Source organism: Zea mays, chromosome 3 (assembly GCF_902167145.1).
Source record: "Zea mays cultivar B73 chromosome 3, Zm-B73-REFERENCE-NAM-5.0, whole genome shotgun sequence".
In the NCBI taxonomy this organism is placed as follows: domain Eukaryota; kingdom Viridiplantae; phylum Streptophyta; class Magnoliopsida; order Poales; family Poaceae; genus Zea; species Zea mays.
The window spans coordinates 122527908-122533765 of NC_050098.1; positions in this window are offsets into that span (position 1 = coordinate 122527908).

Genomic DNA, 5858 nt, shown 5'->3' on the forward strand with positions numbered 1-5858 from the left:
CCTCCTGTTATAAGCTTCGTCATCTGAAAGAAAATTACCCTGAAGGAAAGAGATGATTTCAGTTCTCCAATCTTCACTATAGATAGGGGATATGTTGAGGACCGCTCTTTCAAGAAGCTCGACCGAAGGTGCTTTTATTGTTTCAAAAAATACTTCCGAAGGTAAGGGCAGCCCCTGTGCTGCTGACTTGGCTAATAGATCAGCATATTCATTTTATCCACGAGGAATATTTTTAACAGAGAATCCTTCGAAGGAAGCCTCAATCCTTCGAACTGTATCTAAATATTTTTCAAGCTTCGGATCTCTTGCTTTATAGCTCTTGTCAATATGACCAGAAATAACTTGGGAATCAGTTTTAAGAATGGCCCTTCTGATTCCCATTGCCTTTAACTTCCGAAGACCCAAGAGCAGAGCTTCGTACTCAGCAATATTGTTTGTGCAACTGAAATCAAGTCTTGTCGCATAACAAGTTTTAACTTTGGAAGGTGAAACCAACACAGCAGCTGCTCCCGCTCCGAAGGTTCCCCAAGACCCATCGTAAAACACTGTCCATATTTCGGCATCTTTATTCATTTTTTCCTCCTGAGCCCCTGGCGTCCAGTCAGCAATGAAGTCTGCCAACGCTTGGGACTGAATCGAAGATCTATGCACATAATCAATACAAAAATCATTGAGCTCTGCAACCCATTTTCCAATCCTTCCAGTAGCTTCTCGATTTCTCATAATATCCTTCAACAGTTGTGAAGAAGGAACAATTATATTGTAAGCTTGAAAATAATGTCGAAGCTTCCTGGAGGCCATCAAAACAGCATACAATACCTTCTCCAATTCTGTATAATTTTTCTTTGATAGACTAAGAACTTCTGATACAAAGTATACTGGGGCTTGCTTTTTGACTTGACCTTCAAGCTTCTCCTGGACAAGTGCTGCACTTACCGCTGAGTGTGAAGCTGCCACATATAACAAAAGAGGAGCCCCTGGCGTTGGTGGAGTTAGTGTTGTTAAATCTATCAAGTATTGCTTCAGCTCTTCGAAGGCTCTCTGCTGGACTGGTCCCCATTGAAAAACTTCGGCTAACTTCAGTACTTCGAAAAATGGTAAATTTCTCTCTGTTGATCTAGATATGAATCTGTTGAGAGATGCCAGTCTTCCTGTCAATCTTTGAGCTCCCTTCTTTGTACTTGGTGGTTCCATTCGAAGGATAGCTTCGATTTTGTTTGGATTAGCTTCAATTCCTTTTATTGAAATTAGGCAACCAAGAAATTTCCCCTTCTTCACTCCGAAGACACATTTTTCTGGATTCAGCTTTAAACCAGCCTGTCTAAAATTAGCGAAGGTCTCCTGCAGATCAGCAATGTGATTATCTTGCTTCGTGCTTTTTACAATGATATCATCAACATAAGTTAGCACATTCCTGCCTATCTGAGAATGAAGAACCTTTGCTGTCATTCTACTGAAGCTTCCTCCAGCATTCTTAAGCCCCTCAGGCATCCGAAGGTAACAATATGTTCCACTAGGGGTTATAAAGCTGGTTTTCGGCTCATCCTCCTTCTTCATCCAAATTTGGTGATAGCCTGAATAACAATCCAGCAGACTCATAAGCTCTGATGAAGCTGCTGCATCAACTAGGGAATCTATCCTTGGCAATGGAAACTCGTCCTTCGGACAGGCCTTATTGAGATCAGTAAAATCGATACACATCCTCCATTTACCATTGGCCTTCTTTACCATAACAGTGTTAGCCAGCCATTCTGGGTATTTTACCTCTCTGATTACTCCAGCACTGAGGAGTCTTTTCACTTCATTCCGAGCACCTTCAGCCTTGTCATCAGACATCTTCCGAAGCCTCTGCTTTCTGGGTCTGAAGGATGGATCAACATTGAGCGAGTGTTCAATAACATCCCTGTTAACTCCGCAAAGATCATTAGCGGACCAAGCAAAAACATCTTTGTTGTTGAACAAAAACCTTATCAAGGTTTTCTCCTGTTCTTCGGACAGCTGAGATCCCAAGAGCACCTTCTGCTCTGTTATATCCTCACACAAGAGCATGGGCTTCGGCTGATCGGCCGAAGCAGCTTTTCCCTTCTGAACTTGTATTGCTCACAAGCTTCAGCTCCATCTATGTTATGGATTGCTTTTGAGTCTGTCCAATTTCCTTCGGCCCTTCTGGCAGCTTCCTGACTTCCATGAATAGCAATGGGCCCCTGGTCCGAAGGTATCTTCATGCAAAGATAAGCTGGATGAAGAATTGCTTCGAAGGCATTGAGAGTACCACGACCAATGATTGCATTGTAAGGGTATTCCATATCAACAATATCAAATACAACTTGTTCAGTCCTTGTGTTGTTAATGAATCCAAAGGTTACTGGCATTGTGATTTTTCCAAGTGCTACGATTTGCCTTCCTCCGAAGCCACAAAGGGGATGTGTGGCATCATGGATTTTGTCTACGGGCTCTTGCATCTGTCTGAAGGCCTTAGCAAATATGATATCAGCTACGCTGCCTGTATCAACCAAAACATTATGGACCAGAAATCCTTTGATCACACAAGAGATAACCATAGCATCATTGTGTGGATAATCCTTGAGTTAAAGATCCTCTTGAGAGAAGGTAATTGGAATGTGAGACCATCTTGACTTGATGAAGGGTCCTTGCACCCTGACATGTTGTACCCTTCTCTGTGCCTCCTTCTGCTTCTTGTTGGCTGGCTCTGAGCATGAACCGCCTGTTATCGGGAGTACCAGCTTCGGAGCCGAAGCAGCTCCAGCTTGATTGTTGAACGAAGCCATCAGCTCAAAAAAGTGGAAGTGAGTTCACCGGAGGTGGGCGCCAATGTTGGAGACTTGTTCTCAAATGCTATAAATTAAGAACAAGGCAACATAAAATGTTAAATATCAATGCCCTTCGTCCGCTGAAGCATTATCTCCTCAAGGATTTAATGAACTTCGGACGAAGACCATGAGCAGAATATTACGAAGGTTTCACCTTCGTAATCAAACTTACAAAGATAACACAAGGTAATGTACAATGTGAAACATTAAAGAGAGATATATTGGGAATAAGTGACATTATTCACATGTCTTGTTATATGAATCTAAGATGCTTGGTCATAATGTTTAGGTACATTTATACCTTTGCCTTGACAAATAATAATTCCTGAGTGAAGCGTTTGCAATTACAGGAAAGCGTGAACAGCAAAGGAATATTGTTCACTATTTATAGGCACAGGACACAGCCTGTGAGGAATTACAATCATGCCCCTCATAAAAGTTTACAACATTGACTCAGACCCTTATGGACTAAAAGGTCATTCTATCTTTAAGTCGGTTCGATCCCTCATCTTCGGACATGCTGTAATACCGAAGCTTCATGAATGGTACCCTCGGCATTACGTTCAAGTAGCTTCAGCCGAAGCTGTTTTCTTTCTGCAGGACCTTCGGCGACGAAGCATGGTCCCAACAACAACAGTTACCAGGCCAGTTTGAAGATGTCACCATTTCAGACGCTCTATGGAAGAAGTTGTAGAACTCCGTTGCAATGGGATCAACCTGGAGAAAAGCAAGTGTTCGGGCCAGACATTCTACTTGAAGCTGAAGAGAACATCAAGATGGTCCGAGAGAATCTGAAGATAGCGCAATCAAGGCAGCGAAGCTATGCAGACACAAGAAGAAGAGAGCTGAGTTTTGAGGTTGGAGACTTTGTCTATCTGAAAGTGTCACCGATCAGAGGAGTCAGAAGGTTCAGAGTCAAAGGCAAGCTAGCACCCCGCTATATTGGTCCGTACCAGATTCTCGCAAGGCGTGGAGAAGTGGCCTATCAGCTCGGCCTGCCAGAGAATTTGTCTGCTGTGCATGATGTCTTTAATGTGTCTCAGTTGAAGAAGTGCCTGCGTGTGCCGGAAGAGCAGTTGCCAGTGGAAGGTCTTGAAGTCCAGGAGGACTTGACCTACACAGAGAAACCAGCGCAAATCCTTGAGATTGCAGATAGAGTCACCCAAAGGAAGACCATCAGAATGTGCAAAGTCAGATGGAATCACCACTCTGAGGAAGAAGCAACCTGGGAGCGTGAAGATGATCTGATGGCCAAATACCCTGAGCTCTTTGCTAGCCAACCTTGAATCTCGAGGGCGAGATTCTTTTAAGGGGGATAGGTTTGTAACGCCCTGAATTTAAGGGTAGAATTTTTTCTTCTTTTCTCTCACCAAATTCGGGCGTTACTCTCTTTTCTCTTCCGGATTCGCTCTTTCTTCCCAATTTCAAACCAGTATAGTGACAGGTGTCCGTGTCGTGTACAAACAAAAACCTAAGTGTCATGGGTGTTGCATCATACCGATGCACATTTCTTTGTCTGATATTGCGTGTTCGACTCGTTCTGTCTCGGTTCTCAGTTCGCGATTGGAGCCCGTGTCGTGCGTCTCGGATTGGGTCGTGCGTGTTGTGGGTTTCAATCCGCGAAGCGGCCCAACCCAGCCCAGCCCGGCCCGGCCCTGCGCGCCCCTAGCGCCCACACCCCCCCATGCGCCCCCTCCTCCTCTCCCTCTCTCATTTGGATCTCCCGCGCAACAACCTCTCTCTCCCTCTTCCACCTCTCTCTCCCCGTGGTGCCCTAGGGATTGGAGATGGCGATCACCGGAATTTGGACCCCGAGGTGAGCTCCCCTCCCCTTCCCTTCTCCTCTCTCTCCCTCTCCCCTTCCCTTCCCTGCGCGCCCCCTCTCTCTCCCCTGCGCGCGGCGGCGCCCCGCCCCCGCCCCTCCCCTGCGCGCGGCGACGCCCGCCCCCACCCCTCCCCGGTGCGGCGGCGCCCACCCCCTGCCCCTCCCCCGCGCGGCGGTGCTCGCCCGCCCCGGCCTCCCCCCGCGGCAGCGCCCGCCCCGGCCCCGGCGTGGTCCGCCCGCCCTTGCCCCCGGCGCGGCCTCCCCGGCCCCGGCACGGCCCCTGCCCCCGGCGCGCAGCTCCCTGCGCGCGGCCTCAGCCCCCTGCGCGTGGCGTCCCAGCTCCCGGCGTGACTCGCGTGGCCTCGTTTACCCCTAACGCATTCCCCGCGTGCGTAAACCCACACACGTGGTGATTATTTCTAGTTTGTAGTCGATTTCAAACTCCGATAGTTAGCATGCTGCGTCACGCGCTTCGTCGCGCGACGATTCTTTTAGTTTATATTTATTAAAGTGTTGTGTCGCGTGCTTCGTCGCGCGACGATCTATTTTAATTTCAGGTTGTTTAAGGTGCGATGTCGCGCGTCCAGACGCGCGACGCTCCACTTTAAACCCAACCCTGTTGGCGTATGTCGTTGTGCGCTTCGTCGCGCAATGCTTACCGTCTATTTATAATTAGTGCAAGCGTCTCGTTGGGCGCTTTGTCGCGCAGCGAGTCGTTTACTTGTTAATGCAATCTAAATGCTGTGTTGTACATCTCGACGTGCGGCCACTCCCTTTCATTCATCTTCAATTGTTTATAATAATTAAATGTGGAACTTGACTTTACTTTATCCCAAACGTAACATCCAAATTAATCCCTTTCCCTTAAGCGAGTAGTTTGATTTACAATCTTGTAACGTGATCGTTTCTCGACTGTCTTTTTCTCTTTCTCTCTTAGCCTTAAGTGCGAACCCGCGTGGAACGTCTGTTTACTTACTGCACTCTATTGTATGGTGTACTGTTCTTTTGTATTAAATATGTGGATGTACGTATGTTTGCGCTCGCATAGAGAACGATCTGGTTGAGGAGCCCGAGGAACTCGCAGGAGAAGCCCCTGAGCAGTAGTCGGTTGGTGGAGGCAAGTGTCCCTTGACCTATCTCTGTCCTATACATTCTTTAATTCACCTCCTGCATTTCACAGTTATGCCTAAGGATTGACTAGC